Source organism: Pelodiscus sinensis, chromosome 11 (assembly GCF_052426305.1).
Source record: "Pelodiscus sinensis isolate ZL-2025 chromosome 11, ASM5242630v1, whole genome shotgun sequence".
Lineage (NCBI taxonomy): Eukaryota > Metazoa > Chordata > Testudines > Trionychidae > Pelodiscus > Pelodiscus sinensis.
The window spans coordinates 6,547,773-6,573,601 of record NC_143062.1 but is presented as its reverse complement, the minus strand read 5'-3'; the positions used below and the strand labels follow the sequence as shown (position 1 = coordinate 6,573,601).

The 25,829-nt window shown below is 63.6% G+C and overlaps 1 long non-coding RNA gene across 3 annotated transcripts; it reads right to left on the bottom strand.

Moving 5' to 3' along the window:
* Positions 1 to 5,962: 5,962 nt before the first annotated feature.
* Positions 5,963 to 13,651, bottom strand: LOC102458805 (uncharacterized). Of its 3 annotated transcripts, none has more exons than XR_012906550.2 (4): positions 13,281 to 13,651; positions 9,502 to 9,759; positions 8,021 to 8,088; positions 5,963 to 7,593 (listed from the first exon to the last, which is right to left on the bottom strand). It is a non-coding gene; the product is annotated as an uncharacterized LOC102458805 (long non-coding RNA). The 3 variants fall into 3 exon arrangements; XR_012906551.2 differs by having other exon boundaries at positions 9,502 to 9,621; XR_016350406.1 differs by having other exon boundaries at positions 5,964 to 7,593; positions 9,502 to 9,601; positions 13,281 to 13,649.
* Positions 13,652 to 25,829: the final 12,178 nt, after the last annotated feature.

The following is a 25,829-nucleotide window of genomic DNA, read 5'->3' as shown; positions in this document are numbered from 1 at the left end:
CACTGAGCCCGGGGCCGCGCCGCAGCCCATTGGCTTCTGCTGCCTGTCATTTGCATAGCCCCGCCCTCCCCCGCCCGGGGGGGGGGCGCTGGGTTGATTGGCTTCCCTCCCCCCCACACCCCTTTCCACCTGTACCGCCCCTCCCCGCCGGAGCCGCGGGTGCCAAAGCCCCAGGAGGGCTTGGCAGAGGCAGCGCTGCAGAGGAATGTGCGGGGGGGGGGGTCTCCTCCCCCCGATCAGTTTACATGCCCCCCCCAGCCTCAGGGCCCGGAGCCCAGAGCGGCCCTTCCGAACCTGCGGCCCGCTCCCGCCGGCTCTTTGGGGGCTGCGTGCTGGGGGGCGATGTCACCTAGAAATCTAAACAAATACACCAGCCGGTCCTTTGTCTGGCTCCGCAGCCTCTGGCACGGAGCAGCCTCCCGGCTCCCTGGGGTGGGTGGGGAGAGAGGAGGAGGGTGAGTGACGGGGAGGCAGGGAGGGAGGAAGGGGCCTTTGTGTTAGGGCAGAACCCAGCCAGCCAAATACCCTACAACAAAGAAACTCAGGCACAACTGACAGCCCCAGGGAGCAGCCCCCCCCCTCGCCCCGGCACATCAGCCCCCCAGCTCCGGCTGGGTGTGGCGGGGTGCCCGCTGCGGGGCTGGCGAAGCTGACCGGGGCTGCCAGGCAGGGGTGGAAGTGGGGCTGGGCAGGGAATTGCCAGGGCCCGGCCGGCTCAGGATTCAGCAGGTGGTGCTCTGCTCTTTCCGCTGAGCCGCCTTCCCCAGCAGAGCTGCGCCTGGGAGTGACCAGCGGCTGCTGCTTCTCCGGAGAGGTGGCTGCAGGACGGGGGGGCGGGGGGACCACCCGAGCATTGGGCGACATCGGGCACCCTGCACGTGTCCAGAGCTAGCCTCTGTGCACAAAGCCTGAGCGCCCCGCCGTCCGGGGGGGGGGGATTCCTGTGTGGAGCCCAGAGAGCCAGGGCCAGTTTCACGGACGTGCCCCTCGGAGCCCAAGCCAGGAGCGCCCAGGGCTGTGCAAGAAGGGCCCCTCTCCCCGCCCCGGCCTGGCTTTGGGTGCCAGCAGCTGCGCTGGCACGTGGCTCGTTCAGGCGGGGCCCGAGGTACCACTGGGGTGAAGGGCGTGTCCGAGGAGCTGTCTGGGGCAGGGGGCAGGGCAGCACCTGGGCCCTCAGTTCCCCCCCACGGGACACACACCAGAGCGGCTGCCTTTCTGCAAGTCTCTGGGCTCGGCACCGGGCAGTTTGGGGTTCCCGGGGCGGTGCCACGCGCCAGCCCAGCCAAGCCTGCCTGGCCTCGGGCATCCATAACCCACGACGAATGGGGCTGGCCACACTGTACGTCCGCTTCCCTCCACGCTGAGCACACGGCCATGGCCCCGCCCCCTGGCACGCAGCCTGGCCCAGGTTTGCTAGCCGTGGTTGGTGTTCCGTGGTCACAGACTGGGCTAGTCTGTCAGGGAGTCCGGCCCCGCCCCCGCCTGTGACCAGCAGGCTGGCTCCAAGGTGAGGCCTGGGAGCAGGTGGGAGCCGGGTGTTTCCTCAGGCCCTTAGAAGAGCCAGCTGAGATGGAGAGCGGCAGGGAGAGCCTGAAGAAGGGGAAGAGCCCAGTTCGCATGCCAGCTCCTCACGTGGTCTGTGGAGAGCAGGCAGGGTCCCGTCACAGGGGAAAGGATCCAGTTCGTAGCCACATGTGGCCTGGGGAGGTGGGCAGTGCGAGGGGTAGAAAGTTCCGGTAAGCCTCCCTGCAGGGGCAGGACAAGGGGCCGAGAGGGGGAGAAAAGCCGCCAGGAATCGTAGCCAGGTAGGGCAGAAGAACTTCTTTAGTTTGGTAGCTTGCCTAAGCATTTGGTTTAACCCGTAAATTGTACTCTGAGGCATGGGCCTGACGGACTCTGGGGACAAATTGACCCTTCCCGAGTGGGCGAAACAGCCCCTTGGCTTGCCATTGTAGTGGGAGAGGGCTTAGCACAAGGGTGGGTGCAGAAGGCTAGTCAAGGAAGCAATGAAAGGCTGGTGTTTAGCAGGGCAGAGTTAAGGTCATGGCGAGGCAGGGCAGAGTTAAGGTCATGACGAGGCAGGGCAGAGTTAAGGTCATGATGAGGCAGAGCAGAGTTAAGGTCATGACAAGCCAGAGCAGAGTTAAGGTCGTGACGAGGCAGGGCAGAGTTAAGGTCGTGACGAGGCAGGGCAGAGTTAAGGTCGTGACGAGGCAGGGCAGAGTTAAGGTCATGACAAGCCAGGGCAGAGTTAAGGTCGTGATGAGGCAGAGCAGAGTTAAGGTTGTGACGAGGCAGGGCAGAGTTAAGGTCGTGATGAGGCAGAGCAGAGTTAAGGTCGTGACGAGGCAGGGCAGAGTTAAGGTCGTGATGAGGCAGAGCAGAGTTAAGGTCATGACGAGGCAGGGCAGAGTTAAGGTCGTGATGAGGCAGAGCAGAGTTAAGGTCATGACAAGCCAGGGCAGAGTTAAGGTCGTGACGAGGCAGGGCAGAGTTAAGGTCGTGACGAGGCAGGGCAGAGTTAAGGTCGTGACGAGGCAGAGCAGAGTTAAGGTCATGACAAGCCAGGGCAGAGTTAAGGTCGTGACGAGGCAGGGCAGAGTTAAGGTTGTGATGAGTGGTGTGGCCAATAGCTGTGGTAATGTGAGTTTGCGGGTGGACGTGGGCTCACTGTTCATTGCCTCGCTCTGTGGGGCTGTGCGGTGTACGTGCATGCATGTGTTAATCTGAACTACTTCTTGATTGATTCTACGGGCTTTTTTGCACTTCTCCTGGGGGCAGACTTGTGGGGCTAAGCATGCAGCAGCTGGAAGGGAGCGCTCTTCAGCAGCCTCGCACGCGGCCCTGGGCGCCGGCAGCTGCACGTGACCCATTGGATGTTGTCTGAGGAAACCTGCCCAGCGCTTGTCTCTCCTCACAGAGAAGAATTTTCGGGGCCGGGCGCACAGAACGCGGCCTTGCAGTTAGCCCATGGACTGACGGCCCCGTCAACGTTTTCGTTTAACAAGCCCTCCAGCCTGCACCAGATCTAGCGGGGCCCAGCCTCCCTGCTCCGTGCTGTGCGGGCAGGGGATGTCCCAACAGAGCTGGGGGGCAGGCTGCCGAAGGAAAATGTCACCCGGAGCCCCTATTCCAACCTATCCCGTGATGCAAAGGCCACCGGCACCCGTGGGAGAGCAGAGGCCGAATGAGGACACTGGCTTCAACAGTTAGACTCTAGGGGAGCATGTGACCCCCCCACCGGGTGCCCCCGCGGTATGGAGAAAGCACAAGCAAAGGGGAGGGAGAAATAGCAAAGACATGAAAATGAACGGGGGGGGGGGGCATTTCCCACCCGGCGCCTGCCTGCATGTGGAGGAAGAACATGAAGCCGCAGCCAGTCCCCAGAGGCAACCCACACGGCTGCTAGGCACCCGCATGGCAAAGGGAGCTGCAGAGCTGTGAGTTACCACGCGCCCGGGGGACTCTGCCCCGCTCCAGCGCAGAGTGTGCTGTGCCCACGGGGCCGCTGTCTGAAACCGGGGCTCCGGGTGGGTTTCCTGCGCCTCCCGCGGCCATGCCAGACGTCTCCCAAGGGCGCAGATGTGCGACGTTCCTCTCTGGTGGGAGCCACGGAAGTGAGCGGCCCTGGTGCCCCGTGCTCATGCCTCCGCCCGCACGGGGTGGAGGCTGGGAAGCGGGTGTGAGGCTCAGTGAAGGACTCTGCGGGGCAGGATGGGGGGCCTGGTTAGCCTGGGTTAAGCTCACCCAGACCAGCGGTGGGAAACGGACCCACAACAGTTACCCCAGTGGAAGTCCTGCTACTTTGACAAAAGTGGAAGTAAAAGTCAAAGTACCCTGGAAAACGAGTCGAGTAAAAGTACAGGAGTGTCGCATCCTAACTGTATCTAGTATCCAGAAGTAAAAAGTCGCCCTCCTTGGAAATCCACAGCTAACCCCCGAGTTATCCTAGGGCACGGTTGTTTTTCACACACATAGGCTGTGTCTGCATTGGCACCCTTTTCCGGAAAAGGGATGCTAATGAGACCAGTCGGAATTGCAAATGCCGCGGGGGATTTAAATATCCCCCACGGCATTTGCATTTACATGGCTGCCGCTTTTTTCCGGCTCGGGGTTTTGCCGGAGAAAAGCGCCAGTCTAGACGGGATCTTGTGGAAAAAAAAGCCTTTTCTGGAAGATCCCTTATTCCTACTTTCAAGGATGTAGGGTCCCTTATTCCTACATTTGCAATTCCCAAGTGTCTCATTAGCATCTCTTTTCCGGAAAACGGTGCTAATGTAGTCACAGCCATAGGGTACGTCTACACTAGCTCGGCAGTTCGAGCTAGGTAGGGTAATGAGGGCAAGTGGAGTTGCAAATGAAGCCTGGGATATTTAAATGTATATTTAAATATTTAAATCCTGGGCTTCATTTGCAACTCTGCTTGCCCTCATTACCCTACCTAGCTCCACCTACCAAGCTAGTGTAGACGTACCCGATATATATAGTATATAATGTGCAAGTATATACTCCTCTCTGAGTGTGTGTGTGTGTATTCTATACTATGTACACATGTGTGTGTGTATTCTATACTGTGTACACACGTGTACTCTACGTGTATATTTCAAATGTCGCAGCCTTCGCTGCTAGCCCTGACGAGTGACCAAATTCAGCGCAGAAGTCGCATTACAGAGCTGCATGTATTTGCCCACACTCACCAGCATGCATCTGTAGCATTTCAGCACCGGGATGATTCAGTACAAAAGCCTTTGTTCAGCCTCCCAAGCAGCTGATTTTCAAAATGAGCTGAGTCCAGCCTGGCTCTCTTCGGGCAAAACGTGAGCCCCGCGAGACGGGAGAGCCAGGCAGAGGTGGCCTGGCCCCGATGGCCCTCTCCCTGACTGCAGGAAAGGACGCAGACATCCCCGGTGTCTGGCCAGCAGGCTAAGCACCCGTGGAGCGGCCTGGCAGTTTCACTTGTGCACGAGGAACACAGTGAAGCAAAGAAGTCCTCTTCCTTGGAGGAGCCGTTCTGTGGAGCCGTTCTGCTGCCCAGGAGGGCCGGGGCGGGGGGTGCTCCGTCTGTTTGGGGTAGTCAGAGCCTGTACTGGCAAGTAAATGAAAGGGGAACTCCTATAAAAACTGGGGTTGGTTATGAAACCAACTAAATAACATTGCAGAAAAACGGTGCGGCCAGCTAGGGAGCGGACGGGTCTGGCTGGCTCCTCCACATCCACGCAAGGCAAGGCCTGCCTCCCCTCGGTACCCGTCAGGGCAGAAGGAAGCATGTGACAAGGGGCGAACACGCGTGGTTGAGTTTCAACATATCAGTGTTAGTGAGCAGGGCAAAGCCACTCGCCCTCACCAGCCCGCCACACGGGAAGCGTCCTGCCCGCCTCTCGCAGCCTATTGCACGGCAGAGCCTGGGCCGGCAGGACGCGCTGCTCCGGCGCAGCCGCGGGCCTTTCCCGATCACAGTGTCCTCCGTGGTCCTCGCAGGCGTAAGCCTTGGCAGCAAGAGGGCAGCTGCGATCCGCCCGGGGCCTCGCCCCTTTCCCAGACTTACCTCATCCCTGGCTCCCCCTAGGCACGGCACCTCCGGCCCCCCAGGGCTGGGCTTGCCGGGGGAGGGGCGCGCCAGCCGGGGGCAGGGTGTGGGCCAGCCTTGTCACCACTGCCTGGGTGCCACGGGAGCCCCCCGACCCTGCGTCCCATCCACAGCCAGATGTGACTCCGCCAGCCAGCAGAGTGACCGTGGGTTTCTTGCTTCTCCAGGATACAGCCCAGTGGAGGTTTGATGGAGGCATCGGATGGGCCGACAGCCCTAGTTCCCTTTGGGGGGGGGTTCCCAGGCCCCTGAACCCCCATACTGGTTTTTTGTCTCCTTCCTCCATGCTTCCCCACACTGCCACTGCCCAGCTCCCAGCCCTGCCCCCAGCCAGGGGCCGTCCCCCCTCCCTCCCTTTGTCTCCCCCTGGAAGAGCCTTGTTACTTGCCCAGGCTGGGACTGGGCGTCTGGGCCAATCCACACGTGGGTGAGTCAGTGGGAATCGCAGCCCAGCCAGGTGGGGACCCTGGGGTACAGAGCAGACAGCCCCCCACTGTGTCACAAGCAGATCAGACAGCTGCTCCCTGGACGCCCATGAGCAGCAGCCAGGCAATGGGCAGACGGCTCGGCTCCAGCCCAAAGGGAAAGGAAACGAGAGGGAAGGATGCTCGCGCCACGGCTCCTGGGCAGCGCTGCTCTGCTCTGGGGCGCCGGGGGCTCAGCAGGCCAGAGCTGGCCTCTGTGTGCCAGAGGGGGCTATTGCAAATGAGCACCCAACAGAGCGTCTCGGGCTACACACCATCCTCAGCCACAGTCCCTGGGCCAGGAGAGCCAGGCTGCAGGAGGCGTGGGACACGGGGGTGAGTAGATCTGCAGGGTGACGCACTGGGGACTGTTCACTCTGGTTTGTGTTCCTGGTTTGCTTTGTGGTGTGTGTGATTCTAGTGTCCTGTGCAGTTCTGCAGTGATTGTGTGTGCGTGCCTCAGTTTCCCCGGGCCCTGCAGCTCTGTCTGCATGAGGAGGGGGAGGCTGGGTGTGACTCACTGGGGAAGTATGTTCAGTCTCTCAGGCCCCAGGACCAGGTGACAGCAGATAACACCTTGGGCCTAGGAATCTGAACAAAGCGGGGGAGGGGCTGCCTAGAAGGCTGGAACCAGTTGCTGGTGGGGTGAGTTAGTTTTCGGTTGCTTTAGGAAGGGGGGAGTCCAGCTGGTGGAGGGGGGCAGGCAGGGGCCCAGAGCCCTGGTTCTGCCCCCCCTTCCCAAGCTGGGCTGACTGCTCCTGGTTCCAGTGACAAAAAGTCTGCGCTGCGCCGTGTCCCTGTGACCCAATAACCCTTCTGCTCTACCTACCGCCTGAGAGTCCCGCCTGGCAGCGGTGGGGTACAGGACCCGGGGACTCCCGCACACCCCGTGACAGCAGCCAAAGCACCAGGCAATGCCAGTGGAGGCGGGCCGGCCTGCCAGTTCTGTGCCCGGCCCCGGGCACTATGCGTCCTGGCGGGGCCGGGCTCCGCCGTGTGACTCAGTGGTTCAGATGCCGGGCGTGGCAGTGGCCCGGGTCAGTGGAGTGAGGCGAGGCCAATGAACTGCAGAGCGCATGGTGTGTGCGGCCAGTGGCTGGCCGCCACGGCGCTCTCAGGGCGGCTGTACTACGGGGGCTGACCGGCTCTCCGCGAGAAAGGAGCCGTTTTTGCCACACTGGGGAGGTTTTATGGACTTTTAAAAAAATCTTCCAGGTTCTTTTCAACCAATTTCTTCCCTGGATCTGACTTTCTTGACGCCTGGAAAGTCTCTACGAAAGACAGTGGAAACGCGACACTTTATTCACTTCTTTGGGACTTCCCCCTGCAAATGGTTCCCAACGTCCAGCCATCTCCGCAAGACAGAAGCCTTCACCCTGGTGGGTCTCGGAGTAGTAGACACCCCCGCTATCTGCCGGCCAGGGTGCAGCCACCTCTGGGGTGGCACGTCCCAGCGCTCTGCCCCTCACTGTGGCATTCAGCGAAGAACTGCATCGGCAGCTGACGCTCCGGCAGGGCCGCAGCGGACCGGGACGATCTGTGCTGCAATCGGAGCAGGACACGGAGCTAGTGAGGTTGCCTCTGAGTCTTTTACTGACCGTGAGGGGGCGGAGCGTTGGGCGGGGCCATTTCTCCACAGAGAAGAGCGCCCCCTACTGAATCGCCAATTGCTCCTCCCCCAGCTGGCTTTCCCGTGGAGTGGCCCCTTGAGGCAAGGCCAGATACGACCGAGCTGCGCAGGGAGGACAACCTGGAAAACACCCCGACCCGACGCAGGAACTCGCCCGGCTGCTCCCCCTGCGCTAGCATGTTCAGCTACTGCAGAAAGAGGCAGTGGGGCTGGAGCGAGGCTGGGGACATGAAAGGCCCGGCAGAGGGAGAGATTAAAGAGCCCAGGCTGGGAGGAGAGATGAGAGAGGAATATGAAATGATCAAGGAGCTAAGGACAGGCCGCGTCGCTCCTGTTTACCTTTCCCCGGCACATCAGGACGTCCCCAGCAGGCGGCCGTTTGTGCCTTTCCGAAGGAGAGGGACATGCTGCAGAGAATACCAATGAGAGCTCGCATCAAGCGCGGGCCACGTTTCACGGGCAGCGTGGCCCAGGGCTCGGGGGCCTGGCTGAGGAACTGGAGCCACCCGCAGGGGCGTGGCGCCCGAGGCGGCGACGGAGGAAGACGACGGATCTTGCCAGCCGTAAAATGCCGCCTTTTCCCCCACTGGCCTTCCCCTGGCACGGCTGCGGCTGGGATGCGGGGAGGACGGGCGTGGCCTGGCATTGCTGTCCTGGGGCTCGGGGCCCAGCTCGCCAGCTGTGCTGCGGTGGCTCTGCCGGGAGAGCCGTGGGCCTGCAGCGCCCAGCAGAGCCGCCACCCCAGAGCCCTGCGGAGAACTGCCCCCAGGGAGCTGCCCTCGGCTGGCCCTACTCACTGTGTGGCCCCAGGCAGCTGTCCCGGCCAGCGGTGAACTGGGCTTCTGATCGCCCGTCTCCCTGGCTCTGGCCCCATCGGCCCAGCTCCAGCAGTGACCCCAAGCCCTGCGCACTGCCCACACCACTAGGCCAGACTGCTTAGGCTGGGACTGCAGCATCTCAGCCCCCAGCAGGGAGCCAACATGGTCATATTTAAAAACTGCACACTGAGCAGGAGTGGAACCGGCCCCGCCCGCCTCTTCCCACTGAGGTCCCATCCCTGCCCCACCGCGCTCCCAAGCCCTGCTTCGCTGCCCCCCCCCACACACACACCTGGGCCGGGAGGGACTCACCTGGGGAGCCCGGGCTGGGAGCTGTAGTGGCCCAGCCCAGGTAGGGGGCACCCCCTGGTGCATGTGATGAGCTGGCACCTCCCCTGCCCCTGCAGTAACGGCTCTGGGGGTGCAGTCAGATCAGGCCCCCCTTGACCGGACTTTCTGGAGAGTTGCCCTGAGCCCGTCACTGGCCTGGGTTCCGGGGGCCAGGGGCCTTCCCAGGCCGGTCCTGAGCCTGTGGGCTCCGGGCGCTGGGCGAGACACTGCCCGGGCTGGCTGCAGCCCCGTTCGCGAGACCGCAGGACGTGCTAGCGTGGCCCCATGCCAACGGGGGTGCTCTGAGCAGCGCCAGCCCACGAGTCTGCTGGGGACAGCCACGGAGTAACCCGAGCCCCGGGAACTACCCCCACGTCTCCGTGTGGGCCTTACGCGGCGCCCAGGACTGGGGCTGAGCCGCTGGGTGTGGTCACTGCAGCTCTCCTCACACCTCCAGAAGGTAGGGCAGTTGTACAGATGGGGAAACCGAGGCACAGAGTGACTGACAAGGAAGCCTGTGGCAGGGACTGGAACACTTATGCCCTGAGTCTCAGACTGGCTTTCCTGTCCCACGGCTGTTTTCCCGAGGGGCTCGTCCCTCGTCCGTGGCTTAGGCCCTGACGCACGGGAGCCCCCGCAAAAGTCCCGGTTTGTTTTGTGTTAAATCCTTACCATTGTGACGTGGGAAGCGTTTGTTTTCCCAGGCCTCTTCTGGGTGCTGCTCAGCTCTGGATCTCCAGGGCACCTTGCAGCAGGGAGTCCCACAGGTTAACTGGGTCACATGGGAAAGCCCTTTGCAGTGGTCAGATGACATTTCATTGGCACATTTGTTCTTGCGTTAGGAGGCAGGCCGGAGAGCTGGTCCGGACCCACCGTCACTGGGCTGGCCGTTGTTCTGCACGTCTCCTTACTGCCGCGCCTCCCAGGCCTCTGGTTGGGGGCCAATTTGTGTCACTCAACCCCCCAATAAGGTGAGTGCAAATAAAGTGTGTGACACAAAGGGGCTTCCGGAGAGACGCGGCTGGACAGAGAGATGCTCAACAGCCCCTGAAAGCCTTCATACCTTAGAGGAATCCCCGCCCTGCCCCCGCCACACGCACGCACGCTTGGCATGGAATTCCCAGCGCTGCGTTATTCCCGTGCGCTCAGCACACGGGCTCTGGCTCTTTCAGGCGGCTGGCTCGTGAGCGCGAGAGGGTTGGCGCTTTGCATTCTGAACCCGGGGGGTGGTGTCTGACCCGCATGGTTTGTCTCCGGTGGGGCTTGCTGCAAATCGTCCCCCTCCCTCCCCCCGCCGTGGTTCACAGCCACTGCCTCCTGGCCCCATTCTCACGGGAGATTACGGGTCCCTGGCCTCTTTACCAAGGACTTGGGGGGGACGTTCCCGTGTCTCCCTCCTCGGCTGATTGCTCCGCAGGCCTTGTTTTCCCCACGTTCGGCTCCTCAGCCCCGGCCCTCGGTGTGTGCAGAGCCATGGTGCTCAGGCCCCGGGGATCAGTTTGGGGGTGAGCCAAGCCCCCCGGAAGGGCAGAAAGGGGCTCCACCTGCCCTGACTCTGCGGCCCAGCGCAGGCTACAGCAGCCTCGGGGTGGCTCTAATCCGCACGGGCTGCTGTCGCTGCACTAGCCAGGAATGGCCAGGGGACAGCAGCTCTCACCAGCCTTCCTGCCGCAGGCCCCAGCCCGCACCATGAAGTGCTGCGAGGCGCTGCTATCCAGCCGTCACGCTGGCCACATGCTCACAGGCCTGTGGGGGGCCAAGCCTAGTGGTTAGAGCAGGCGTGGTAGTGTGAGGAAGTGGGGAGTCCTGGGGGCTCAAAGAGGGGGGCGCTCGGTGCCCGGATGTTACTGGTGAATTGTGACAGTGGTGGGGAGTTTGTTGTTCTGTATGGTTCCCTGGTCACCCCGGCCCTGCTCACAAGGGGCTGCAGAGGGGAGACCCCACGACCGGCCCAGCGGGTCCCAGCCAGGGGAGAATTGGACGGAGAGGGGGGCGGAGAAGAGGGGCCCAGGTGACCCTCTTACCTGGGGAGAGACAATGGACAGGGGAGGGGCTGTGGCTGGGGGTATTGGAGGCTCTGTTGGGAGACGGAGGCTGTTTCTGGGGGGACAGGGCAGGGCAGGCAGGACTCAGCCGGCTGCGGGGAGACTGACGTGGGGCCGGGGGCCCAGCCGACTGGCCTGAGGGATCCTTGGCTGTTCAAAGCTCAATAGACCCGTCTGCTGGGCACTGGCTGAGGCGCTCTGGGCTGGGGAACAGGGGGCGCTATCCCCTCTGGGAGGGGAGGTCCCGGGGTCCAGAGGGAGGGGACCCCGAGGGGCTCACAGCAAGGGCAGGCTGCTGGAGGCCCTGAGAGGCACCGTCCCTGAAGCAGAGGGGCGGACCCCCCAGGGGAGAGTGGGCCCCCAGGAGAGGGTCGCCGCACTGGAGAGGGGGGTCCCTGAGGAAGGGCTGTCTCCCTGCTGCTGGAGAGGAGGGGGATCCCCGAGAAGGGGCCGTCGCACTGGAGAGGGGTCCTTCCCTGGGCCAAACGTGGGCACGACCTGTGAGCCGTGACAGATAGCGAGGCTGGAGCGGAGCGTGGGGGCTGGAGGAGCGTGGGGGCTGGAGGGGAGCGTGGGGCTGGAGGAGCGTGGGGGCTGGAGGGGAGCGTGGGGGCTGGAGGAGCGTGGGGCTGGAGGAGCGTGGGGGCTGGAGCGGAGGGTGGGGCTGGAGGGGCGTGGGGCTGGAGGAGCGTGGGGGCTGGAGCGGAGGGTGGGGCTGGAGGAGCGTGGGGGCTGGAGGAGCGTGGGGCCAGAGGAGCGTGGGGCTGGAGCGGAGGGTGGGGCTGGAGCGGAGTGTGGGGCTGGAGGAGCGTGGGGCCAGAGGAGCGTGGGGCTGGAGGAGCGTGGGGGCTGGAGCGGAGGGTGGGGCTGGAGCGGAGTGTGGGGCTGGAGGAGCGTGGGGCCAGAGGAGCGTGGGGCTGGAGGAGCGTGGGGGCTGGAGCGGAGGGTGGGGCTGGAGCGGAGTGTGGGGCTGGAGGAGCGTGGGGCCGGAGGAGCGTGGGGCTGGAGGAGCGTGGGGCTGGAGCGGAGTGTGGGGCTGGAGGAGCGTGGGGGCTGGAGCGGAGGGTGGGGCTGGAGGAGCGTGGGGGCTGGAGGAGCGTGGGGCCAGAGGAGCGTGGGGCTGGAGCGGAGGGTGGGGCTGGAGCGGAGCGTGGGGCCGGAGGAGCGTGGGGCTGGAGGAGCGTGGGGCTGGAGCGGAGTGTGGGGCCGGAGGAGCGTGGGGCTGGAGGAGCGTGGGGCTGGAGCGGAGTGTGGGGCCGGAGGAGCGTGGGGCTGGAGGAGCGTGGGGGCTGGAGCGGAGGGTGGGGCTGGAGGAGCGTGGGGCTGGAGCGGAGTGTGGGGCTGGAGGAGCGTGGGGGCTGGAGCGGAGGGTGGGGCTGGAGGAGCGTGGGGCTGGAGCGGAGTGTGGGGCTGGAGGAGCGTGGGGGCTGGAGCGGAGGGTGGGGCTGGAGGAGCGTGGGGGCTGGAGCGGAGGGTGGGGCTGGAGGAGCGTGGGGGCTGGAGGAGCGTGGGGCCAGAGGAGCGTGGGGCTGGAGCGGAGGGTGGGGCTGGAGCGGAGTGTGGGGCTGGAGGAGCGTGGGGCCAGAGGAGCGTGGGGCTGGAGGAGCGTGGGGCTGGAGCGGAGTGTGGGGCCGGAGGAGCGTGGGGCTGGAGGAGCGTGGGGCTGGAGCGGAGTGTGGGGCCGGAGGAGCGTGGGGCTGAGGTCGGGAGCCGGAGCAGGGTTACCTCGTGCTGCGAGGCGAGGGCAGGGCCGGGAGCCAGGCAGGAGATAGCGCAGCCCTGGGCAGAGGGTCTGAGCAGCTGGACTCTGGCTCCGGGCCTGCCCCGGGGGCGGGTTCCCCAGGCTGTGGCCGGCAGAGGCCGTGGGGCTCTCTGCCCCTCAGAGGGCCGGGGAAGGGGGGTGCAGACCAGGGCCTCACACTGCACATGTGGGAGCTGCTGGGCACAGATCTGCCCCCTCCCTCCTCGCCGTGGTAGTGAGTCTAGGGCCTGGCTCACTCGCTGCCCCTCGCCCTGCCCCAGGCTCCCGGGCCGACCGCACACGCCTGTGGCCCCGCTGGCCTCGTGCCAGAGCTCTGACATGCCCATGCGTCCTGGCAGGAGCCTGCCATCCCCCGGGCAGGTCTGGCCTGGGAACTGGGGTCTGCCCTGCCCGGGCTAGGGGAAGCGTGAGGGCCAGAGGGGGCATTGGCCGGGGCAGCCAGCGCTGGGACAGATCCAACCTGACACCAAGCCCTGCACTGGCCGGGCGTCTCGCATCGGACCTGCCTCTGGAAGTGCAGCTGCATCTGCCTGAGCGCGTCTCCCAGCCTGGGGGGCCAGGGAGAGGCGGGAGCTTGCGAATCGCATGGGGGAGCCAGGTGGGACGTCTCTGCCCGGCCTCACTCAGGGTGCGGGATCAGTTACCTGCTGCTAGTCGAGGCTCAAGTGAACTCCTGCCCGCCAAGCCAAAAATCATTAACCGGCTCCACTCCTGCGCTCAGCCTCCCTGCCAGTCAAACGCTTTGCACAGAAAATACCTTTGCAGGCTCCGGGCCATGCTCCCCCGCCCGGCCTTCCGCTGGGTGTTATTACAGCTGCAGAGGAAGTGACGACGCCTCGCTGGCTCCCGAGGTGGCTGCAGAGTGTGTCAACTTGCAAAACGTACGCGCCAACCGCCTGGCTTATGGCGCACGAGGCTTCGCAAGAGCCGGCGTGGAAGGGGCCGGGCGGCCGGGTGACTCGCCCTCGGCTAACGTTGGCTGCAGCCTCAGCTTACCACCGTAATATCGATCCATCCCCACACAGCCCCTCTATCCATCTATCTATCCTCACACACCCCATCTATCTATCTATCTATCTATCTATCTATCTATCTATCTATCTATCTATCTATCTATCTATCTATCTATCCCCACCCACCCCCTCTATCCATCCATCTATCTATCCCCATACACCCCCTCTATCTATCTATCTATCCGCACCCACCCCATCTATCTATCTATCTATCTATCTATCTATCTATCTATCTATCTATCTATCCCCACACTCCCCATCTATCTATCTATCTATCTATCTATCTATCTATCTATCCCCACACTCCCCATCTATCTATCTATCTATCTATCTATCTATCTATCTATCTATCTATCTATCTATCTATCTATCTATCTATCTATCCCCACACTCCCCATCTATCTATCTATCTATCTATCTATCTATCTATCTATCCCCACACTCCCTATCTATCTATCTATCTATCTATCTATCTATCTATCTATCTATCTATCTATCCCCACACTCCCCATCTATCTATCTATCTATCTATCTATCTATCTATCTATCTATCTATCTATCTATCCTCACACACACCCTCTATCTATCTATCTATCTATCTATCCTCACCCCCCATCTATCAATCCATCCATCTATCCCCACACTCCCTATCTATCTATCTATCTATCTATCTATCTATCTATCTATCTATCTATCTATCTATCCTCACCCCCCCAACTCTCCCTCTTTTCCCTGGGTGCCCAGAGGCCGTGGGGCTAGACATGGCAGACGAGTCTCTGTGCACAGAGGAGGGCAGGGTGGGCTAGAGCAGCCCCTTTCAGAGCCAGAGAGCGGGAGACAGCAAGACTCAATCTCCCCGTCATGACCAAGCCCACTCACACTGGCTGTTGCAGAGCCTGGACCTTGAAGTTGGAGTTGCTGAGCCCTGGCCTAGCGCTGTAACCATAAGGCTATGCTTCCTCTCCTGTCTGCTCTCTCCCTCTCCTCCCCCGGGCGGGGGGGAGGGGAGGGGGCGGAGGCTGTTTGTGGATGGGGGCCATGCTGTTGCAGTCCCTAGGCCCCAAGCCAGATGCGACCACCTCTAGGGACCGAATGGCAGCTCCGCTCTGCTGGCATCCCCCTCTTCCATCCCCAGCAGCCCCTCCAGTTCTTCCAGCCTGGCCTCGTGCACGGAGCAAACACCCCCCATGCTGCTCACTGGCCTGTTCCCACCCCCGCTCTAGGCAACTCCCCTCTGCCGCGAGGGCTGCCCATCTGGGGGGCAGCGGGGGTCCGTGGCACACAGCATGCCCTGGCTGCGTGGGGCGCCCCCTCTCTTTGCTGGGGCCCCTGGTTGTCTCCTGTCTCATCGGGGCAGAGGCTGTGTCTGTGCAGCTCCTAGTGCGAGGAGGCGACCGCTGCTAACCCCCCTCCCTCTGCACTCGCACCCCTGGGATTTCAGAGCCAAGAGCAGACGCGGGCTCCGGGCTGGCTGCACCCTCAGCCAGGGCAGGTGGGAGTCAGAGGCCAACCGAAGGTCAGGGAGCCACTCCCTGCTCCTGGGCATCCCCGGAGAACAGCCCCGTTCCCTGCCAGGGCGGCTGCAGGGCCCTGGGGCAGAACTAACTCTCCAGGCTCCCTGCCCCACACACTGAGAGCGGCCGGCTAGGAGCACGGCTGGGGGGGCACCTGTCCGTGGACTGGTGGGGGTGGGCGGGGCGGGGGCAGAGCCTGGTTCACTGGGGCAGGCAGGGAGCTGTGGCAGGGCCCAGCTCTGGCCATTAGGCTGTGCTGCCTCAGGGTGATGGCCTGGTAGCTGCGCAGGAGGTGTCGGCCACTGCAGGCTGAGGTGCATGTGCGCCGGGCCTGGGGAGTTGGCCCTTGGGTGCCCCTGGAGTCAGCGGGTCAAGCTGCCACAGTCCCATTGGGAATTGAGGTCTGAGGTGCCCTGGGGAATGAGGCTGGGAGATGGGGCTGGGGCGTGGCCACCTGTCGCCAGGCCAGTGTCCAGCTGCTCCTGGAGGGGCCTTCCAAAGAACTGTTCCCTGCCCCCCCCAGCTGGTGCACCCAAAGGGCACCGGGGAATGTCTGTGTTGCTGGGGGGCTGGGCCGGCTGCTGGTCTCCCTGCTCGTGAGCCTGGCCCCAGCTCGCACCTTCCCACGAGGCTGCTTCTGGCTCCTGCTCCAAGCAAAAGGCTGGGGGCCTGGCAGCTCTGCGCTGCGGGAGGACTTGGGTATCTGGACCCCCCCGTGTCAGCCCCAGCCTCCTTCCGGCTGGGCGGGGGCTCGGGGGGTAGTAAGGGGCAGGAGGTGAATGCTTCTCCCCCGCTGCAGCATCAGCCTGGCTCTGCCCTGAGCTGGGAACGTTCCCCCTGCTGCCAGACCCTTGGCGTGGGACCCACCTGGCAGACAGGCGCAGGCTCAGCCAGGCTCGCGCTCTGGCGCTCAATGCCGGTGGGAGGCCTCCTGCCCTGCCGTGGGACAGCGGCGCCCAGCGCGGGCGGGGCCTGGTCTCCATCCCCCGCTCACAGAGCTCCCCCCACTGGCTTTGGGCAGGTGCCAGTGGGGAGAATGGGGTGGGTTGGGGGCCGTGCTCTGCCCCTCCTGCTAGGTGGGTAGCAAGCTCGCCCTGTGCGATACCCCCCCCCCCGCCAGCGCTGCTCCACTGCCCGCGCTCGGGGGTAAACATGGGCTCTGGCGCCCCCCCCCCCCGCACTGTGTGGGGCTGCTGAGCCAGCAGCGCGAAGCCTGTGAAATTCCCCCACCCCCTTCATCCCTGCAGGGGGCTAATGCAGGAGCCGAAGTTAATGTGCTATTTCAATATTCGCTGAGTGTTAATTATCTCGCTGCCGCTGCTCATCACAGAAGCCTCCCACTAATGGGCTTAGCCCGCCCGGCTACATTCCACCCAAGGTGACCCGCCAGGGCAGCTCCGGGGCACAGTACCAGAGGCCTGGCTGTTCTGTTTTGCCAGCGGAGGGAGAAACTGAGGCAATTCAGGCTGGAGGGGAGGGATGCCACGGAGAGGCAGGGAACTGATCTTCTCTGTGCCCCTCTAGTGGCCACACCCTGTAGAGCGTTCTCCTCGGGTCCTTTGCACGGGGTTTGCCCCACTTCCACCGTGGGAGCAGTCCAGGGGTGGGCACACCTGCCCCTCCCCCGGCATGGTGGCAGACAGCCCCGCCCCTGCCCTGCTCCTGGGGGTGCTGACTCCGTGCCAGACGAGGGCACGCGCCAGCCCCAGGAGTGGTCCTAAGGCCTCCTGCAAGCAGCCTAAGAGGATCTGGGCTCCCCGTGGCTTGCAGGAATTTCCTTCAGTGTCCTGCTGGGCGGGGAAGGCTCTGTCCCCGGCTGCCTCTCCTGCCGGCCCGCCCTGGCTGTATTTCCCCGGCGCGATGCCGGCGTGTGACTGGGCCTTGAGCCCCTCGGGGTGGGGCAGCGGGAGGGTGGCACCAGCAGGGCAGCGAGGGGGCGTTCGCAGAGCTGCAGCCGCCAGCAGAGCTAGTCTGCGTTAACCCCGCTGGGTCCCGGCCCTGCCGGCTGTCTGGTGGCGCGCACGCTGGCAGGGGCCCCGGTGAGGACTGACCCCGACGGACAGGGAACGAGACTCAAACGCAGGGGAGACGTGCTGCACCCCAGCAGAGGCAGGCTGTGCTTTTGTGGGGCTCTGGCCAGAGCCAATGGGGGCCCCCCAACCCTTCTGCCTGCCGTGCCCCACCCCCCCATGGTGCTCCTGCTGGGAGCCAGGGACTCCACCTGCCTGGCACACCTGCCAAGGAGAGGGGTAGGGCAGGGCTTGCCACACTCCGCCTGCCCACCCAGTGCTGTCCTGGCCCCAAGGGCCTGTCTGTCCTGGCCCTGCAAGGGGGCACAGGCATGGGCTGCTGGTCATTTATTCAGGGCTAGAGCAGAGGTGGGCTCTGGAGGGGAGTGTGTCCTAGTGGTCACAGACCCATCTGTCTCTCCCCCTCCCTCCCCAGTATCTGCTGCTCCCTCCCCTGCCCTGCAGCTCTGCCCCCTCACCTGCTGTGACCCCCCCTCCCATTCCAGCCCAGTCTCTGTCCGGCACCAGCTTTTGCCCAGCCCTGCTCCTTCATGCTGGCCCTTTAAGAGAGCAGGATCCGGCGCCTGTAACTAACGAGCTGCCTCCAGTTGGTCCCTAGGGTACCAGTGGGCAGCTCCCCTGGGCCAGAGACCCCATGTGCCCCTCCCTCACTCCGCCACCCCCAGGGCACCGGATCCAGCAGCCCCACGGAGCAGCTTCCCTCTGGCACGGGGTGAACCCCATTCCCTGCCTCCATCTACAGGCCAGGATGTGGGGCCAGCCCCTGTTCCCGTCCCAGCTCGGGGTGGGGGCAAGCGCTCCCCTGGGCCTCCGTCCCTTCTAGCCCCTCCTCCTTGGCCCAGGGTCTCTTCGCTCCCCCAGGCTGGCTCGGCCAGCCCCCAGGGCTCCGGGCAAGTGGCTTGAGGCCACCAGCTCCGAGCCTCCGTGTTCTCTTTGGTTCCTCCTGCTTGTGTATGGGGGTGGGGGAGCTTTCCCTCTGCTGAGGGATCTCTGGGGTGGCTGTATCTGGGCTCCAGACCAGACTGGAGACGTCTCTAGCCGTAGGTTGGGCAAAGCTCCTGAAGTGGGGCTGTAGGAGACTCCTGGGAGCAGTGCGGGGCCCATGACACACCACTCGGTGGGATACGGTTGCTGTGGCAGTTCTCCTGGAGGCAGCTGGCTGAAGGTGGAGGTTCCTACTGCCCAGTGTGGAGCGGTGCCACCGCGAACACCAGCCGCCTTCTTCTATGGGGTGATGGCAGTGCTGCCCCACGCCCTGAGGCGGGACGCCGCCCCTCGGCATCCGGCATGTGCTGGCCTTGGAAATCAGCCTAGCAGCGGGCAGTGCTCCCGCCCAGGGCCTGCGGGGCAGGAAAACGCCGTCAGCCCTCGCCCAGCCAATGGCTGAACTTTCCTGCCACCACCCCGAAGGGAAAGAAGCAAAAGCCCCTAAGGAAACGCCTCTCTCATGGGCTTCCCGGCCCCGTCACAGGCGAGTGGCCGGGGCATGGGGATCCGCCAGAGCCCGAGGACTGGGGCTCCTCTCCCCCAGGCTGGCTGTGAAGACCCCACGGCGGGTGCTGTCAGTGCTCAGTGGGAGGGGGCCTGGCTCGAGCAGGGTGCGGGCTCCGGGCCTGGCTGCAGCGGGCTCGGGGCCAAAAGGCCCCTGGGGCTTGGAGAACACGCGACTCTTATCAGTTTAATGTTTAATCCAAGAACAAGTCTCAACCCAGCCATGGCTCAGAGCAAAGGATAAAACCTGGGCTAGACAGCCAGGCCCACCGGGCAGCTTCCTCCCCCTGGAGAGGGGCCGCGTGTCTCGGCCAAGCCCATGTCCCTGCCCCATGGTCCTTACCCGGCTGCCTCTTTCTACCCTGCTTGTCCCAAGATCGTCTGACTCCAGCCACCCCCCGCTACCACTTCCTGCTGCCCTCCCCCTCCCGGCTGTCACCTGGCCCATCCCTGCCCGGCTCCTCCTCCGTTCCCCACAGAGCCAGGTCTGCATCCCTGCCAGCTGGTCAGCTCCCACCTGAGCCCCTCGGGGGCAGGGGCTGCGGCAGGGGAGGGGGCGCAGGTGGTGGGTGGAGCAGGGAGCCGGATACTGTCCAGCATCTTTAACTAACACCTCACAGCGCTGGCCCCATGGTGCCCTCTGGGGAATGCCAAGGGGCATGAGCACCCCCACCCCACAACTGCTCAGGGACGGGGAGTGAGCCACTGCAGCAGCCTGCCCGCCCCATATGGAAGGAAACCGCTTCTAGCCAGGGGGAGCAGCTGCACCCCTCCCCCTCGATCCAGCCCCCTGCTTGGGAAGCAGGAACCGTGGCAATCCTGGGGTGCTGGCTGGGCTGCTCTGGCAGTCTTGGCCTGTCTGGGATCCTGCGGCTGATCCCCTTGTCCTTGCGGCGCTCCAGGGCACGGCCGCGCTCGGCCCTGCGTGAGAGCAGGCGGCTGTTCTGCGCGGCAACCTCTGCTCCAGTGGCGCTGGAACCAGCGAGCGAGAGGGAGCGGCTTGCCCGGGAGAGACGCCAGCCCTGGGCCCGGCCGAGATGCTCCCAGGGTGTGGTTACTGGCTTGGGCCACCCCCCTCCCCATATCCCACAAAGGAACCTGTTCTGCGGATGCATGGGAGGCGCGGGGCTTGCCGGCTCTTGCTGCTTTGGCGGCTGCTCTGTGTGCCTTGGCAGCGGTGCCCTGCTAGCCCGGCAGCTGGCTCTGGCATGAAGAGCCGGGGAAGCGTTTAAAGGGCTCCGGCGCTGGGCAGAGAGCAGGGGTAGGCCGTGGCGGGAGCGGGAATCCAGACGCCCCACGAGCAGTCAGTTAAAGCTGCCAAGCGGGGCCAGAGCAGCCATGGAGGCAGGACGGGCTCGCCGCTGCGGGGTAGGGCACCGCCCCGGAGGCCACGGGCTCCCTGTCCAGGGAGTAAAACTGGCAGGGAACGGAGGGAGTGGGGAAAACCTGTGACCCCCGGAGCCCTGATGGCCGACCCCAGGGTCCTGCTCTCACTGGCGCTACAGAGGGCGCAGGAACGGCTCTGGCAAAGAGAAGGCGTCACCCGTGTGACGTTCCAGCCACCCCACTAGGCAGCTGCCCCTCAGTCCAGGAGGAGGGGTCGGCGTCCGGTCCCCATCCCTCCGTCCTGCGGCTGGCGTCTCCTGGCTCCTTGGACTCCCGCCCGGTGCCACACCTCCCCGCCCGGGCACACACGGCACCTGCCGCCCTCTGCTGTGGGCACAATCTAAAGGGGAGGAGGGGGTCTGCCCCATGGGCTGCCTGCCCGGTGACCGCCCCCCCCCCCGGCCTGCACCCGGCCGCTGGGCTCTCCTGCCCCACATTCTCTGTGGCACCGGGCCCTTTGTGGCCCCCTACTGGAGGCCCCACGACCCCGCCACAGGCAAGGAGCAGAGAGGGTGGGTCCAGGCCAGAGCAGAAGGGCCTGCTGCTGATTAGAGGGTTAATTGGTAACATGCCCGGTTAACGAGCTCCATGCCCTTCTCTCCCTGAGCCAGCACTGGCCGGCTGTGACCCCCGTGGGCTGAGACTGAGCTGCAGGAAACACTCGCAACTCGCAGGGTGGCCCCTCGGGCTGGCGTCCTGGGGAGGGTGGCACGCCCGTGGCGGGAAGGCTTCGGAGCAGGTCGGACGTAGCTCTCGGGGTGGCTGAGCTGGCTCCGGCTCCGTGCGGCGGCTGGACGGACCTCCCGAGGCCCCCCGCCCTGTGTTTCCAGGGTTCGCTGACCCCTCGGGAACCGGCCTCGCGTTCCTCTCCGAGCCGAACACGACGGCTGGTTTGAGGCAGAGTCTCCGTTCGCCGGCCCCCGGTCCGTCCTGTCCGTCTCCGAGCTTGCTGGGTGAGGCGCCAGGCGCTGAGTGTGGGAGCAGGGCTGTGCTGCGGGAGGGTGTTACCGTCTGCGTTGTCTTGCCTCAGTGCCCCGCTCACGAACCCGCCCCCGTGCTAGGCGCTGCTCAGACACTTCTGACGGACAGGCACAGCCACGTGGCCGCCCTCCCATGCCCCATGTGCAGCGGGGAGGCGTAGGGCTGGCCAGGCTGGCTAAGCCCCAGCCCGTAGCCTGCTCGGACGGTGCTCGGTGCCCGGTACTTCAGAGCACAGTACCTAGAGGTGGGTAATTTTCCATCAGGTGAGCGATTGGTTCAAGCCCCGATGCAGGAGGTTTGCCCTCCCTTTGACACAGCACTGGCCATTCTAACTCTGGATGTGCTTGGGAGCCCTGGACATGCCCGACTCCTCCCTTCCACATTGCTACGTTCTTCGCCTCCAGGTCTTCCTGTGGCAGTGAGTTCCGCAGTCCTATTGCACGGTGTGATACGGTAAATTCTCACCGTTCCATTGCGCCGGCTGTCCCCATGTACCTGCGCTAGATGGGGAGAGGACAGACACCCCCCCCCCCGCAAGGTCACTGCCTCAGGCAGCTGCCACGTTGGAAGACATGCTCTGTGGGGGGGGTTCTGAGCATGAGACAGGAGTTAACCAGCCCTCTGTGTTTGAACTCGTGCAGGCAAACAGTGATTCACGGTGCAGAAAGGAGCCCAGGCGAGCAAGGCTGTAATAGACACCCGTCCTCTGTGAACCTGGCACCAAGAGTTCCCGTCTCACGCTGACCAGTGGCTGCACATGCTCTGCAGTTACTCCCAGTCCAGCGCTGTGCGTATTACTAGGCCTGGGCCCTCGAGGGCAGGGTTTCTGGCTGTGTCTTCTCCCCTAGCTGTGGATGGGGATCCAGTGCTATGGAGCAAGCTCTCTCGTGCGTCTCCGCTTCGGGGGGCTAGCGAAAGCCTCCACCTTTTGGATCATGTTATTGCTGGAAACGTTGGCTTTGGGTTTTTTACATAACTTTCTGGCTCTGAGCTGCAGAGAAGAGCTGGAAGGCATGTCCCTCGTGTCTCTGGAACCAGAACAGAAATCCAAAGACGCCTAGATGCCCCTTCTGACCCACGATTGAGAGGCCATGGTTAGTGTCTTTACAAGGCCACGGTTGGGGGTGGTCTGACTTGGGATTTCTGAACACTTGGGGTTGGCTTCCTAATCTTGCAACAACTCCCCAGAGCATATTCGCAGTCGTGCCAAATGATTGCAGGGGGGTTCGTTGTCACGTATCCACGTCTACCCGGTAGCGCTCTGCAGAGCAAACGCGCCTCATTTCTCTAGGCGCGTTCTGCCTATCTGCCTCTTTCTACGTTGTTTGTGCAGGTGGGGGGGGGGGGAGCAACATTTGCCGATAACAGTTCAACTCTCCCAAGCCAGTCCATGAGACAGGCCTTACTGACCCACTCGGATGCCTTTTCTCCCTACGGGATACCGACTCTTAGTGCTAGCTCCTACAGGCCATCACGGCCCCCACTAGACAAGCACGACTCAGAAGAAGGCCCTTGTGCCGAGCGAACGCCTTCTCTATTTTTGAGCCCCATGGACGTCCTCAGCTCTGCTAGCTAGCGTGCTTTCTCCTCCGCCGAGGCCCACTCGCTCCCCCCTGCCTAATTTGGCTGCTGGGGCTGGCGGGGATCCGCTGCAGAGCACTTGTGATTTCGGAGGTGTGTAGCCGCAATGAAGGGGGGGGGTCTCAGCCCCACACCCCCCGCAGCTTTGCTCTTCCAGCATCCCACTCTGGTTCCTGGCCTGTGATCACATGCCTGTCAACTTGGAATTAGGTTTGCTTTTCAAGGGATAAAAATACAATCTCTCCCCAGCTAAACTGACTGGCTGCAAATCTGCATTTCCCATCAAGCTGGAAGCTAACCCGAACTGAACGGAGCGGCGGGGGGGGGGCGGCCCACCTGGAATTTGGACTCGTATCTCCAAGCGCCTCTGGCCCCCTGCTCCCTGGACACACGCGCAGAGACGCACTGCACGGTAATGAAAGATAACGGCCTCGCGCATCGCCATGGCAACCGTGCAGTAGTGGTGATAATGAAAACCAGATCTGGGATTACGGGCCCCCGCTCTCCGTCCCGCCACAGGCAACTTGACAGACTGGCTGGAGTGCTCCCCCGCCAACGCGCACGCAGAGGAGCAAGGAAGCCGGGCCTGGCCGCTTGGCAGGGTTAGAATCTGCACCTGCCCGCGATGGTCTGCCCCTCCGCAGTGCAGCCAGGCCTGGCCTGGGAGACCCCTGGGGGGCCCTGCCTGGCCTAGGACTCTGAGCTTCCCTTGGCCGGGCCTGGCCCTCGGTGCGTCCCGGTGGACACAGGCTGAGCCGGGCCTTTCCACCTGCCGACAGTAGAGCCCTCCCATGTTCACCCAGACAGTCTGGTATTTTCGCCTCCTGTCCAGTAAAAAAAATTTCAGAAAATACCGGACACCTAAGATGTCCAGTGTATTCTGATTTTTTTTCTCCCCCTCGCCCCCAGCCAGGAGGCAAAAATGCCAGGCACCTGGCAACCCTCCAAACACTCAGCGCCCAACCTTCCCTGGCCCCCAACACCTGCAGCCCCCCAACCCCAGACCCCATGTTTACCTGGTTCCACAAGACTGCCAGCACAAAATGGCTGCTGGCAAAAAGACCAAGGGGAAGCAATGACTCCCCTGGGTCTTAGTGCTCAGCCACTCCCCTGTTCCTATCCCTGCACTCACTCTTAAAGGGGACATGCTGTCTTATTTTAATTTTTTTTCTTTTTTTTGCTTAAGTCTTGGAGTCTTCTCCCCCCCCCCCCCAGTAACTTTGGTCTCCCCCCCCCCCCCCCCATTCAACATAATTTTTTCCTGGCGTCTCTTTTTTTATTTTTTTTTTTTTTTGCGGGGAGTGGAGGCAGGGGTTCGGTATTTTTGTTTCAACCATCTGGCACCCCTACCCATGTGCATCAAGCTCAGCCTGGCACGGAGGGGAAACCTCCAGTGTCTCTGAAACGCCTTGCCATTGGGATCAGCCACTGGCTCCCCACACAGTCTCGCATGGCTCCCAAGGCCTGCCTCTTTCACCCCCCACTGGCTGGGGCCTGAGATCACCCCCCACGCCGGGGCCTGGACCTGGGAGCGGCTGGTCTTGCCGGCTTTGTTCCCACTGCTAGCCCCGCCCGCCCAGGCACTCTGAAGGCAGACAGACACTGCAGCCCCGGGGGCCTTGGCAGGAACCAGGGAAAGGCCCCTCAGTGGGATGCCCCAGGCAGCGCCTCCCTGGGGGTGCTGAGTGGGCTGTGACCCTGGGCAAGGGGCCAGGCTCCTAGAAGGGAGGAACAGCCACGCTGGGTCAGACCAACGGTCCAGCTAACCCAGCCTCCTCCCAGCCATGGCCGGTGCCAGGGGCTTCGGAGGGAATGAACGGAGCTGGGCCATTTCTGCCCAGTCCACCCTCTGGCCTCTGGCACCAGGCCCTGGCGGTCTGAGGGTTAGGGGCTCCCCGAGAGTGGGGGCCTCTGCCCCTGGTGTCCAACGGCCATCGATGCACCTCCCCTCCAGGAGTGTGTCTGACCCCTGTCGTGGTTCTGGCCTTCACGCGTTGCAGGGCTGGCGGCGGCGCCCGAAGCCTCCCCAGCGTTTGTACGCCAGCTGCCAAATGGACCCCAGCTCCTGTGCCGAATATGAAGTGGGAGACACCACTTCTTCCTGTGCGTTCTCCCCACCAGCTTGCGGGCAGCCCCCTCCCCAGTCGTCCCTGTCGAGCAGCCGTGGGCGGTCTAAGGTGTCCTCCCCCCCCCCCATTCGAACGTGTCTCTCTGGGATGGGGAAGCCGCAGCCACACGGGGCGTTCCCAGCGGGGGCGGTTTGCAGATTGCAACAGGCGTTCGGGCACTCGGTGCCTTATTGACTGTCCCGGGCTCATGCTGCCCACCAGTCGGCGGGAGGGCTGGTACACGGATGCTCTCAGAGGATGCGACGCCATGCCCGCGCTCTGGAGTGGGAGCAGCCTCTGTGCTCTGTGGGTGGCCGGCTAACGTTTTCCAGGTCACATTGCTGGGCAACAGTGACACTCGTCCCCCGGCACTGCCGCCCACCTGTGGGAGAGCCCTTGAGGCTCTGCAGGCGGCTTTGGACTGGCCAGCCTGAGCAGTTCAGCCTCCCCTGCATGCCCCATTGCCAGAGCCCTGGGGACTCTCTTGTCCGGCTCCGGGCCCAGGGCTATTTGCCACTGTCCATGGTGAAAACTGGTGGGTAAGTGAACGTAGGGTAAATTCACCTCTGGCAGCACTGTGCAAACAGCACTACGCCGGAGTGCAAGGGTGGTGGTTGCCCTGTTCGTGGGCACCCCGGGCCTTGGACCAGGGGCCTCCAGAGCCAAAACCCACAAGCTGGTGCAGCTGTTGCTAGAGCTCTCCGGCTGTAGCATGAACAGTCTGCCGGCCAATGGGCATCGGGCACTGAGGGGCCCTGCAGCACAGGTCAGCTCAGGCTGTGGGATTCAGGCGTCCATGGCCTGACTCTGTAGCGCTGTTGCCTACGCTTGACGCATGAGCTGAGGGTGGGACAAAGGAGGTTTCAACCCACCTTCTCTCCTCCCCTGTCTGAACCTGGCGGGGTCCTGGCCTCCCGCCCCCGGGAATCGCAGCAGCCCTGGAGCAGCTCTCCTTTACGAGCAGCCCCAAGGTAACACCCGGGGGGCTGTCGGAAGCTGGGACTAGCCAGGGAGCCCTGCACCTAGCCCTCCATGTGGAAGGGGGCCTGAGGCTCAGCTGCTGTGCCTTGCGCACTGAGGCGGCGAGAA